General features: G+C 42.7%; 1 long non-coding RNA gene across 3 annotated transcripts; it reads right to left on the reverse strand.

Annotated features, from left to right (window-relative positions):
• Positions 1-11414: 11414 nt before the first annotated feature.
• Positions 11415-13834, reverse strand: LOC125541655. 3 transcript variants are annotated; one of them, XR_007297614.1, is made up of 3 exons: positions 13424-13834; positions 12015-12087; positions 11415-11636 (listed from the first exon to the last, which is right to left on the reverse strand). It is a non-coding gene; the product is annotated as an uncharacterized LOC125541655 (long non-coding RNA). The 3 variants fall into 3 exon arrangements; XR_007297616.1 differs by having other exon boundaries at positions 12015-12186; XR_007297615.1 differs by having other exon boundaries at positions 12015-12194.
• Positions 13835-14413: the final 579 nt, after the last annotated feature.

Raw genomic sequence — 14413 nt, forward strand, 5'->3', positions numbered from 1 at the left:
TTCACATAAATTCCAAGCATAGCATAGCAAACTTTGAATTTGACTCCATAATTATTTCCCTTTTTCAGATATACGGTGTCGCACATAACAAGCATGCTCATCTAAAGATTTGCCCTCAACTAAGCTAGTTGGGGTTTGGACACGAGCACAAAGGGATCAAAGATGATCCAAGTAATAAGCTTCAGCAGTGTGATAGATTTTGATTGGTTCTTCAACCATTGGTTCAGTAGGTACAACTAATTTTTTTGGTATTTTGCGTTTCCTACCCATAACTAAAGATAGAAAACAACTAAGAATAGAAAATAAAAATTACTTAATGATAAAGCAAACAAGCACACACGAGAATATTCACCCCACGCTATTGCTCCCCGGCAACGGCGCCAGAAAAAGGTCTTGATAACCCACAAGTATAGGGGATCGCAACAGTTTTCGATAAGTAAGAGTGTCGAACCCAACGAGGAGCTAAAGGCTGAACAAATATTCCCTCAAGTTCTATCGACCACCGATACAACTCTACGCACGCTTGACGTTCGCTTTACCTAGAACAAGTATGAAACTAGAAGTACTTTGTAGGTGTTGTTGGATAGGTTTGCAAGATAATAAAGAGTTCGTAAATAAAAAGTAGGGATTGTTTAGATTAAGAAACAATAAAGTAAATATAGCGAGTGTGGAAAAGTGGTGGTAGGAGTTGTGAAATTGCCCCTAAGCAATTGACTACTTTACTAGACCGATAGCAAGTATTATGTGGGAGATGCCATTGCTAGCATGTCATCCCTTACTTTGAATTCTATGCACTTATGATTGGAACTATTAGCAAGCATCCGCAACTACTAATGTTCATTAAGGTAAAACCCAACCATAGCATTAAGATATATTGGCCCCCCTTCAATGCCGTATGCATCAATTTCTATGCTAGGTTGAAGCTTCTGTCACTCTTGCCCTCCAATACATAGTCCTATCAACATACAACTAACCCTAGGGTGTGATCCACGCGCGCAATCATATGATGGGCACCAAAGGACAGCAACATAACCACAAGCAAATTAAATCAATCATAGCAATTCATCAACCACCGATAGGACAACGAAAATCTACTCAGACATCATAGGATGGCAACACATCATTGGATAATAATATGAAGCATAAAGCACCATGTTCAAGTAGAGGGTACAGCGGGTTGCGGGAGAGTGGACCGCTGTAGATAGAGGGGGGAAGGTGATGGAGATGTTGGTGAAGATGGCGGAGGTGTTGGTGAAGATCGCGGTTGTGATGATGATGGCCACGGCGGTGTTCCGGCGCCACCGGAGGAGAGGGGGAGAGGGGCCCCCTTCTTCCTCTTCTTCCTTGACCTCCTCCCTAGATGGGAGAAGTGTTTCCCATCTGGTCCTTGGCCTCCATGGCATGGGAGGGGCGAGAGCCCCTCCGAGATTGGATCTGTCTCTCTGTCTCTCTCTGTTTCTGCGTTCTCAGATTCTTCCCTTTCACCATTTCTTATATTCCTGGAGATCTGTAACTCCGATTGGGCTGAAATTTTGACACGATCTCTATCCGGAAATTAGCTTTGTTGCGGCGAAATAAGGGCAGCAACCACCTTACGGGTTGGCCACGAGGGTCAGGGGCGCGCCTGACACCCTGGGGCGCGCCCCCCTACCTCGTGGGCCCCTCGAGCATCGTCTCGCGTGGATTCTTCTTCCCAAAAATCATATATATTCCAAAAAAATCTCCGCCGGTTTTTATTCCATTTGGACTCCGTTTGATATGGATATTCTGTGAAACAAAAAACATGCAACAAACAGGAACTGGCACTCGGCACTGGATCAATATGTTAGTCCCAAAAATAGTATAAAAAGTTGCCAAAAGTATATGGAAGTTGAATAATATTGGCATGGAACAATAAAAAATTATAGATACGATGGAGACGTATCAGTGCGTCATGTCGAAGAGCTCTCGCAATGTCTGGTGCTTGGCCGGGACGAACTCCCACAAATTGAATGCCCATCGTTGACACGGGAGGATCCGGTGGAAGAGCATGACCTGGACCATGTTGACAAGCTTGATTTTCTTGCTCATCATGTTCCTGATGCAGGTCTGGAGTCCGGTCAGCTCTACCGGAGAACCCCAGGATAGGCCCTTCTCTTTCCAAGAGGTGAGTCGCGTGGGGATTCCGGATCGAAATTTGGGGGCCGCCACCCAGTTGGTGTCGCGCGGCTCGGTGATGTAGAACCACCCGATTGCCACCCCTTTATGCTCTCCACATAGGAGCCCTCGAGCCAGGTGACGTGAGGCATTTTGCCCACCATGGCGCCTCCGCTCTCTGCTTGCTGGCCGACCACCACCTTCGATTTAACATTGAAGGTTTTCAGCCACAGGCCAAAGTGGGGCCTGATGCGGAGGAAGGCCTCGCACACGACGATAAACACCGAGATGTTGAGGATGAAATTGGGGGCCAGATCATGAAAATCCAGCCCGTAGTAGAACATGAGCCCGCGGACAAACGGGTGGAGGGGAAATCCCAGTCCGCGGACGAAGTGGGTAAGAAAAACTACCATCTCATGGGGTTCGGGTGTAGGGATGATCTGCCCCGCATCTGGCAGCCGGTGCGCGATATCTGCGGCCAAATATTCGACTTCCCGTAACTTTGCGATGTGCTCCTCCGTGACGGAGGAGACCATCCACTTGCCTCCCGCTCTGGACAGCTTGGAGTGGTTTGAGAAGAAACACGCGAACTTGGGCACTGGAGCTCAAGTGCGTGAGAATGGATAAGCGAGGAGGAAGAAGGCGTGGGTAAAAAGGAGGAATCTTTGTCCCTTTATAAGGGCAAAACACGTGATACGCCTCCCCACTTTCCTGTAAAATCGCTTATTCCCCAAGCGCCATAATTGATGGCGCGTTTGGGTTACCCACGTCCGTATTGATGAGAATCCCGTAATAAGGGGGACACGATCTCTGCTTTGACAAGATGTGTCGAGAAAACCGCCTCGCGATATGCGTTGCTGGTTGAGAAAAACGGTTCGAATAATGACCAGGCCATGACATGATGTCATGCTGTCAAAACGTGTCAGCAGATTAGATTTGTGGAAATATTATTCTCTCTATGGTGGTATGTGGAACTTGTTTTGCAGAGTCGGACACTATCCTTGTGTTCAAAATCTTCTATGGAGTATTCGGAGGAGGAACCCGCCTTGCAATGCCGAAGAAAAAACTGCACGCCGGACTCATCGTCATTGAAGCCTGGTTCAGGGGCTACTGAGGGGGTCCTGGATTAGGGTGTCTCCGGACAGCCAGACTATATCCTTTGGTCGGACTGTTGGACTATGAAGATACAAGATTGAAGACTTCTTCACGTGTCCGGATGGGACTTTCCTTGGCGTGGAAGGCAAGCTTGGCAATACGGATATGTAGATCTCCTCCCTTATAACCGACATTGTGTAACCCTAGCCCCCTCCGGTGTCTATATAAACCAGAGGGCTTAATCCGTAGGACAACATACAATCATACCATAGGCTAGCTTCTAGGGTTTAGCCTCTACGATCTCATGGTAGATCAACTCTTGTAATACTCATATCATCAAGATCAATCAAGCAGGACATAGGGTATTACCTCCATCAAGAGGGCCCGAACCTGGGTAAACATCATGTCCCCTGCCTCCTATTACCATCCGCCTTAGACGCACAGTTCGGGACCCCCTACCCGAGATCTGCCGGTTTTGACACGGACAAGTCCTATGCCCCCCCCCCCCCGAGGTGCATGCTCTAACTTGGCAGGGTTATGATGCTCATATCGTGCGTATGGTATCTTTCATTGCTATGTCATTTGCTTAGTTTAGACATGCTTTGTGCGAATGCCACTTATTTAGTGTCTAATTACCATATATGTGAATTATGCAATGCCATCTTGTTGCAAGACATTATATATGTGAATTATGCAATGCTATCTTGTTGCAAGGCATTATATATGTGAATTATGCAATGACATGCTGTTTAGCCAAGCGTCATATATGTGAACTATATCCATAGCTATGGTTCATACTACTTTACTCTTGCATCACTGTATTTACTCATACCAACTAATTTCAAATTTGAAGGATGCAATTGAAACTCCAATGGCGCAATAGGTATGTTTTAAACCTGTTTCTTTAACGTGTTTGCTGTTGTAACTTGCTCTATGTTGATTTCAGTTTCAATTGAATAAACAATTATATTCTCATGCCATGCACCTTACAAGTGTTGTTATTGATGTGTAGTTTCCCACACTTATATTCTGTCTAAGCTGCTTTGTCTTAAATAGATATGATTCGAACTGTATCTATCTTGATTTGGCAACATAAACTAGAATTTGGAAGGAGAGAAACAACCAGCACTTCAGAGGCCTGGCCCCCAGTATTGGATCTTGGCTCACACAGTTTAAGGAAGACTTATCTCTTCTGCAACATAGAATTAAAGCATCTCATAGAGCTGCTCTGGTCGCCTTGTGTACTTCTATTGTATAGTATACTTTTCCTTTTTGAACTGGTGGAGAATCCACACATTAGGTTGGGCTGCCTCCCTATGTGATGTGTTGTAAGTTGATATGTCTATGTAAACCTCCCATTTATATAGATATATGATATTGCAGTAGGGGTTTTCCCCCTACTGTCTTCCCTCAAAAAAACATAAACTAGAATGATTTAGACCATACAGTGACCATACTACATAGATATATGTTTGTTTCATGCTGTTATCCTGTCCACCTTACTACTGAACTGGTTTACCAAAACGAGTTTCATATACTACATTGTAAACATGTGATGTGTTTGTTTGTTTCTCTTTTAGAATGCGGATAAAATATTGGAGAAGAGTACCCCATTATACAATGGTACAGGAAGTAATGCAGATAAGGTTCAAGATAGTGAGACATCCCTGTTGGTCTCCAAGAAAGCTGATAAAAACTATATTGAAGACACTGAGACAACCCCAAAGTCCTGTCTTGATGTAGTGTTGGAGTTACTGGCTACTACCGCTGGCACCGGCTCTTCGAACTCGCTGCCTGAATCAGTTCGGCTTCTTGAGTCTCAACTTCAAGTTGAAATACATCGATCAGATGTTATGCGACAGGAAGCCGAAGGACTGAGGAAGTCCCTGCAGAATTCAGATGCATACTTTCTAGTGCAACAGCAAGTGCTGGAGGATTTAAGCGCCAAACAAGAGAAAGTTAATAAGCTTGCTAAGCATCTTGCCAGCATTATGGGTACCCAGGATATTGTTTCTTGAGCTCTTCTGAAGTTGTTTCAGTTCTGGACTTGTTTTGCTATGGCGTTTATATGCTGCTTTGTTCCCTATATTTGCACTGGTGGCGAACTTTGATGCCCAGTGGATGTAATATGTGTCATAGCCATGATAGCCTAGCGTAAGTTACTTGGCTATTTATTTCCTTATTGTCTTGTTTATTTGTTTTCTTGTAGTCAGTGTAGTTCTTTTTCCGCGGTTTGCTAGTGGCCGCAATAGCCTATTTTTTAAAACTAGGCCACATTAACCATGGGGTACATATTTACTGTAGTTAACATGGGCCTCCTATGGGCCATAGAAACAATGGGCCTTCTAAGGGCCGTAGAAACAATGGGCCTTCTACGGGGCATAGAAACAATGGACCTTATACGGGCCGTAGATACAATGGGCCTTCTACGGGCCGTATCATCAATGGGCCTTCTACGGGCCGTATGATCGCTTGGCCAAACATGGGCCAATAACAGACCACATTATGGTCGTAAATGGGCTAGAGTTGAAATCGTCCGTTCATGGGCCGACCATAATGGGCCGTCGTTACTCGGCCGTATTTGATGACGCTATGAAAATGGCCCAGCGTATTAACGGGCCACAAACGGGCCGACTGTAACCACGGGCTGAATTTGGCCCACAAGCAGAAAATGACAGTAACGGGCCGAAAGTAAACGAATGCTAGAAATGAGCCCAAGAATAAATGGGCCCTGAGAAGGCCAAAAGATAACATGGGCTGGAAATGGCCCAATGGTATAATGGGTCGTTAATGGGTATAAAGTGATACACTGTTCATTACGGGCTAGTTTTACCACGGGTTGTTAATGGGTCGAGGGTTACTAAGGGCCTCATATGGCCGAAAGACGTCATGGGCCATACATGGGCCGGAAGTTAAAACGGGCTGGAATTATATTGGACGGCCCAGATGGCGCTACTGGGCCTAATTCGGATAGGTTGTAAACAGGCCCTAGGTTAGCAGGCTGTAAATGGGCTATATGCGAACAGGCCATTAACAGGCTTGTCGTGGGCCGGCCCGCCACCTTTTGACCAAGTCAAATGGGCTGGCCTTTTCACAGGAATGGGCCTCTATTGGGCCGTGCCACGTGTCGACGTATCATAGGCGCTTTGGGTCCAATGAGTGGATGACATCTATCCCAGCGGCGAGCCGACACGTGTTCCCTCCAGCCAATGATGATTTTACACGTGGAAAATCCCCATTGGTCGGGGCTGCCAACGGGTTATCGGATCCAAAACCGGACCCAATAGCTTAACGGCGTTCCGTTATGGTGGATGCCACGTGTCGGTCACCCTTGATGAAAGCACTTCTGTGACGCGCGATTTATCATCGTGGAAGTGGACACTTCCGTGATGATAATTTTGGTAATGTCATGGAACACTTCTACGACAGCACAGGTATGACTATATTAGTTCTGTCATAAATTTGTCATGGATGTACATGCATGACAGAAAACGTGACCTGCTGTGACAAACACATATCATCACGGAAGTGTATTTTTTGTAGGGAATGATTGGCATGGCATGGATTAGGAATGTGGACCCCTCAAAATGCTAAGGACACATATTGGCTCAAGCTCAAGACTCTACATTTTCATTTTAGTGATCCAAGATCACATTGAGTCCATAGGAAAAGCCAATACTATTAAAAAGGTATGAGGTGTTGCTTAATGGCTTGCTTGCTCAAAATGCTTAGTGATATGCTCCAAAAGCCCTCAACCACTTTCTCATATCCACATATGTCCCAAACCAAAAGTCAAACTCGGCCCTACTGATTTGATCTATTCGGCGCCACCAAGTTCACTGGACATAGCCACTGCCAGAAACCCTAGTCACTTCGGTCTCACCAATAGGGATCTCGGTCTCACCGAGATGGGATTGCAAACTCTCTGTTTCCCTTTCGTAATGTTTCAGTCTCACCGAAATGAGCGATTCGGTCTCACCGAGTTTGCCTGGCCAACTCTCTATTTGCCTATTACCAAAATAGGTCCCACCGAGTTTGTGTAATCGGTCTCACCGAGATTACGTTATGCCCTAACCTAATTAAATCGGTTCCACCGAGTTGACATGTCGGTCCCACCGAAAATAACATTCACATTTTGAACTAAATTGGTCTGACCAAGTTTTCTGATTCGGTCCCACCGAGTTTGGTAAATTGTGTGTAACGGTTATATTTTGTGTGGAGGCTATAAATACCCCTCCACCCACTCTTCATTCGTGGAGACAGCCATCAAAACGTGCCTACACTTCCAACATACATTTTCTGAGAAAGAACCACCTACTCATGTGTTGAGACCAAGATATTCCATTCCAACAACAAGAATCTTGATCTCTAGCCTTCCCCAAGTTGCTTTCCACTCAAATCATCTTTCCACCAAATCCAAATCTGTGTGAGAGAGTTGAGTGTTGGGGAGACTATCATTTGAAGCACAAGAGCAAGGAGTTCATCATCAACACACCATCTATTACCTTTTGAAGAGTGGTGTCTCCTAGATTGGTTAGGTGTCACTTGGGAGCCTCCGACAAGATTGTGGAGTTGAACCAAGGAGTTTGTACGGGCAAGGAGATCGCCTACTTCGTGAAGATCTACCCTAGTGAGGCAAGTCCTTCATGGGCGATGGACATGGTGGGATAGACAAGGTTGCTTCTTCGTGGACCCTTCATGGGTGGAGCCCTCCGTGGACTCGCGTAGCCGTTACCCTTCATGGGTTGAAGTCTCCATCAATGTGGATGTATGATAGCACCACCTATCAGAACCACGCCAAAAATCTCCGTGTCTACAATGCGTTTGCTCCCTCCAAACTCCTCCCTTTACCTTCATATGCAATGTTTTACATTCCGCTGCTATACTCTTAGACTTGCATGTGTATGTTGATTGCTTGACTTGTTCTCAGTTGCTAAAATCTGCCAAGACTTAAAATTGGGAAAAGGCTAGATTTTTATTTGGTCAAGTAGTCTAATCACCCCCCACCCCCTCTAGACATACTTTCAATCCTAAAGTGTTGAACCAAAATAAATGTTATTTGGTGTTTGCGTTGAGTATGAATATGATTAGATCACGTCCATTGCAATACATTTATTCATTTAAGTCAGAGAATAATTGTTGTGTCTGTTTACATGAATAAAACCTTCTATGGTCATATACCCAATGTGAATGGTTTATTGAATCTCGTTCGTAGTGATACACATATTCATAATATTGATACCAAAAGATGCAAAGTTGATAATGATAGTGCAACATATTTGTGGCACTACCGTTTAGGTCATATTGGTATAAAGTGCATGAAGAAACTCCATGCAGATGGACTTTTGGAATCACTTGATTATGAATCTTTGATACTTGCGAACCATGCCTCATGGGCAAGATGACCAAAACTCCGTTCTCCAGAACAATGGAGTGAGCTAATGACCTACTAGAAATAATACATACTGATGTATGCAGTCCGGTGAGTATTGCGGCTCGCAGCGGGTATCATTATTTTCTGACCTTCACAGATGATTTAAGTAGATATGGGTATATCTACTTGATGAAACACAAGTATGAAACATTTGAGAAGTTCAAAGAATTTCAGAGTGAAGTGGATAATCATCGTAACAAGAAAATAAAGTTTCTACGATCTGATCGCAGAGGCGAATATTTGAGTTACGAGTTTGGCCTTCATTTAAAACAATGTGGAATAGTTCACAACTCACGCCACCTGGAACACCACAGCATAATGGTGTGTTCGAACGTCATAACCGTACTTTATTAGATATGGTGCGATCTATGATGTCTCTTTTCGATTTACCATTATCATTTTGGGGTTATGCATTAGATACAGTTGCATTCACTTTAGATAGGGCACCGTCTAAATCCGTTGAGACGACACCGTATGAACTATGGTTTGGCAAGAAACCAAAGCTGACATTTCATAAAGTTTGGGGTTACGATGCTTATGTGAAAAAGCTTCAGCCTGATAAGCTCGAACCCAAATCGGAGTAATGCATCTTCATAGGATACCCAAAAGAAACTGTTGGGTACACCTTCTACCACAGATCTGAAGGCAAGATCTTTGTTGCTAAGAATGGATCCTTTCTAGAGAAGGAGTTTCTGTCGAAAGAAGTGAGTGGGAGGAAAGAAGAACTTGATAAGGTAATTTTACCTTCTCTCGCATTGGAAAGTAGCACATCAGTGAAATCCGTTCCCGTGATGCCTACACCAACTAGAAAGGAAGCTAATGATGGTGATCATGAAACTTCGGATCAAGTTACTACTAGACCTCGTAGGTCGAATAGAGCACGTCCCGCACCAGAGTGGTACGGTAATCCTGTCCTGGATGTCATGTTATTAGACCATGGCAAACCTACGAACTATGAAGAAGCTATGATGAGCCCAGATTCCGATAGATGGCTTGAGGCCATGTAATCTGAGATAGGATCAATGTATGAGAACAAAGTGTGGACTTTGATGGACTTTCCCAATGATCGGCAAGCCATTGAGAATAAATGGATCTCAAGAGGAAGATGTACATTGATGGTAGTGTTACTATCTACAAAGCTCGACTTGTCACAAAAGGTTTTCGACAAGTTCAAGGTGTTGACTACAATGAGATTTTCTCACTCGTAGCGATGCTTAAGTCTGTCTGAATCATGTTAGCAACTGCCGCATTTTATGAAATCTGGCAAATGGATGTCAAAACTGCATTCCTTAATGGATTTCTTAAAGAAGAGTTGTATATGATGCAACCAGAAGGTTTTGTCGATCCTAAAGGTACTAACAAAGTGTGCAAGCTCCACCGATCCATTTATGGACTGGTGCAAGCATCTCGGAGTAGGAATATACGCTTTGATGAGGTGATCAAAGCATATGGTTTTATACAGACTTTTGGAGAAGCCTGTATTTACCAGAAAGTGAGTGGGAGCTCTGTAGCATTTCTAATATTATATGTGGATGACATATTTTTGATTGGAAATGATATAGAATTTCTGGATAGCATAAAAGGATACTTGAATAAGAGTTTTTCAATAAAAGACCTCGGTGAAGCTACTTATATTTTGGGCATCAATATCTATAGAGACAGATCGAGACGCTTAATAGGACTTTCAAAAGCACATACCTTGACAAGATTTTTGAAGAAGTTCAAAATGAATCAGTCAAAGAAAGGGTTCTTGCCTGTGTTGCAAGGTGTGAAGTTGATTAAGACTCAAAGCCCTACCATGGCATAAGATAGAGAGAGAATGAAAGTCATTCCCTATGCCTCAGCCATAGGTTCTATAAAGTATGCCATACTGTGTACCAGACATATTGTATACATTACCATGAGTTTGGCAAGGGGGTACAATAGTGATCCAGGAGTAGATCACAAGATAGCGGTCAAAATTATCCTTAGTTACCAAAGAAGACTAAGGATATGTTTCTCGGTTATGGAGGTGACAAAGATTTCGTCGTAAAGGGTTACGTCGACGCAAGCTTTGACACTAATCTAGATGACTCAGTGTCTCAATCTGGATATATATTGAAAGTGGGAGCAATTAGCTAGAGTAGCTCCGTTTAGAGTATTGTACACATAGAAATTTGCAAAATACATACGGTTATGAATGTGGCAGACCCGTTGACTAAAATTCTCTCACAAGCAAAACATGATCACACCTTAGTACTCTTTGGGTGTTAATCAAATAGCGATATGAACTAGATTATTGACTCTAGTAAACCCATTGGGTGTTGGTCACATGGCGATGTGAACTACGGGTATTAATCACATAAAGATGTGAACTATTGGTGTTAAACACTACAACAAGAACCCCCCTTTGGAAACGCATCAATGTGTTGTTGTATGTCCATATAAGCATTGCAAAGGTCTACACCAACGGATTAAAATGTGTTGCCATTGGTGGCGTTGCAAAGGTCTACACCAACATATATACATGCGTTGGTAAACGGCATAAATAAGTGTTGTAAGAGCTAGAGCACAACAACACTTCATATGCGTTGGTGGCTAGCCTAGAAAATGATCATTGTAATGCCTAGAAGTATTATCGTATTGCTTGGACAATTAATGGTATTTTGTATATTAGCATCCAGAACTTATTGCATTAATGTTGATAATGCATAGGAGACACAAACATAACAATGAGAAAGGTCACATATATTAAATCAACTTTATTGCTTTACAAAGAACATGATACACAGATTACAATATGTGAAACTATCTAGTAATAGTCTGATTCTCAACCTTGCACTGAACGACTCAGCCATCTAAACACACAGTGTTTGAAACATGACCCTAAAAATTACATTCCAAAACATAATCTGAAACTATCTAGTAGTAGCCACCTTCTCGATCTTGTAATCAACTTCTGAGCCATGCATCATCGATTTATCTTGGCAATCTACAACAACAAAGAAATGAGAATAGCAAGGTACCATCAAAGAAAATCAATTAACAGGGAAGTAAAATTTAAACAAAAGAGCGACATATAAAGGTTGGAGGACATGTGATAGTTAATCTTACTATATGACTAATAATTTTGTTTTAGTGGTTATGTCAACCAAGAAACAGTTACTCCCGGAGGGAGTACCAAGTCAACACCCATAGTTTTTTGTTTTATATTATAGGTCAGTACTCTGGAGTGTAGCAAGGGCAACATTCTTCTTTGGATTTCCCAAGCTAAGCAAGAACTACAATAAGCATTAATATTGAAAAAAGTATGAGCAAATAAATTGTTGCTCAGCCATGTTGAATTCACACAATAGAGAAATGAGCATACCTTGTCTTTAGATGGATGATTGCATCTCCATATCATAGAGGAAGCTTCACTTTAAATGCAATATGTTGCTTCCCTGAACAGATTAGTTAAAGTTTCACTTCTCTGAACACCCAAGTCGAAGCAAGCACCAGAACAATATCCTTGTTTCGTCATCCAACATATATCATCACCTCTAAAGAGCTATGAAATATCATAATTTGATCACTTTTTACAGTCCCAGCCATAGCACTATGCTATATAGATGGAGAAAAGAGGGCCTTTTGAAAAGAGCGTCCTTATGTTAAACGAGTTAAAAACCTTACAAAGAATATAATGAAGATACAGTGAGGTACACGCCAAAAACTATGTACATCGACAAATATAGCATCCTTGATTGCAAACAAAGATCTGCAGTTCTCAAAACAATACATATAAATGTAGAGATTTTAAAATTTACAGAAGTACTTGAAGTTGAGAGCTACAAAGCATGGATACGGCAAAATCTGCCGATTTGATGTCCTAGTACAGCGGGATACGGCGACACGCCTGGATAAGCTGGGATACACGTATCCCGCAGCATCCGATGATTCTTGAATTAAAAAAATAGAAAAAAGCATCGATACGGCTGGGATACGTTGAGGGACTCGGGAGGCCCAATAATAGTCTCGGCACAATACAAACTCTCGTACGCACGCACGCCACATAACGAACGACCTGCTGCTAACAAGCAGCGAACGCGCCGCCGCCACCTGGACTCGACCACCGCCCCCAGCAGCTTCTCCTCCCGGAGGCAACCACACTCGAGTAGGTAACCCCAAGGCCAGCAGCCTCTCCTCAACCTCTTCATCTTTTGTGACATGATTTCCTTCAATTGAGAGGCTGCTAATTGCTTCCCCGTGTTGTGCTTGCTTGAATGATTTCTACTTGTTTCTAGGGAGCATGGCATCCAGGAGCGCCACCCCCGGGGCCACCCGTCCGTGGGTGAGATCAAAGGACAGCCTGGTCCCTGGTGTTCGTAGATACGAACTATCCTCTGTGGGATCCAGACCCAGCAGTTTCTCATTGTTTTTTCTGTTTTGACTCTGTATATTTCTTATTTATTTTATATATACTCACCGTATCCCCGAACGACTGTTTTTGAAAAATGATGTATCCCGTGTCCTTGTATGCGTATCCCCGTCTTTCGTCCCTGTGTCCGTGCTTTTTAGGTTGAGAGAACATAATTCCCACAAAGCTAAATCAGGTGGTTCTATTAAATGATAACAAGTATGTTTTCACATGATTTTAATTTATATAGATGCTTGGGAATAAGACAAATCTGAATTATGAATACACAAACGTTTTCAACCTCGGTTTTTAAATTACATTGCAGATAATGTCATGTAAATCACCTACACGTTTACTAGCCAGCTGGAATCATGCAGTCGTACCTCCTTTTGCAGAAGTAGCCCACTATATGCCTTGATCTTTCTCCCAAAGATGAATATGTAAGAAATTTTGGCACTGCAAAGAATGATGGATTCGCTTCATAAGTACTTGCAAGAACATTTAAGTTTTACATATCTAAATCAGTGGATCATAAGTCATACCATAAGCACTAGCTAGTATCATCATTCTGAACCTGAGGATTTACGTGTTAAGAGAAAGAATAAACAGACAAATGTTGGCTGATGCGAAGTCAATTTCAGAACTAGCAAGGAGAGATGAAATTAAGGATTATAAAATAAAGATAGAGAGAAATAATAGGACGTAGAGATGCATGTGGGGCTTATTCATAGATTATTACAAGGAAATCAGTAAGGTTTCATAACACCGATAAGAAGATATTTGTTTTCTTTCTCGAAAAAGATCATGATGTTGTACATAATAGTGGTCACCTATTAAATGATACTAGAAGGAATGGTTTTGATAAATAGTCAGAAAATAACAGCTAGGATATCCAGAGATACTATCAACTTATTCAATTGACAGTCGAATCATCTTCATGGATATATTAATTAATTATCCACACACATAGCTACATGAAAAATTAAAATCTAATGTATCACAAGATAGAACTATTTAGAAAAAGAGAACGCACACATTTTCCTGAATCAACACATACAGCCATGTGGTGAATCACTTGTATGCGTACACCCAGATGACTGAATTACCCCTAGGTAGCAGTATTTCTGTGCACATATGAGAATAGTGAGGAATACAAACCATGGAGTGGTGTGGCTGTCGGTGCAAGCCAGCACCCACAAAGGCGGATCAGGCAAGTGATAAGGCAGCATTAATCATTGTCGTAATGGCCGGCAAAGAATTATCCATGGCAAGATGCCATGCCACAAAGCAGCGGTAGGGCAAGAGCAGAGGGGAGAGGTGCCTTACTGAACCGTCACATTGGAGTCGAGGTAGCCAAGGTGGAACAGCGCCAT

The sequence above is a fragment of the Triticum urartu genome, chromosome 2 (genome assembly GCF_003073215.2).
Source record: "Triticum urartu cultivar G1812 chromosome 2, Tu2.1, whole genome shotgun sequence".
In the NCBI taxonomy this organism is placed as follows: Eukaryota; Viridiplantae; Streptophyta; class Magnoliopsida; order Poales; family Poaceae; genus Triticum; species Triticum urartu.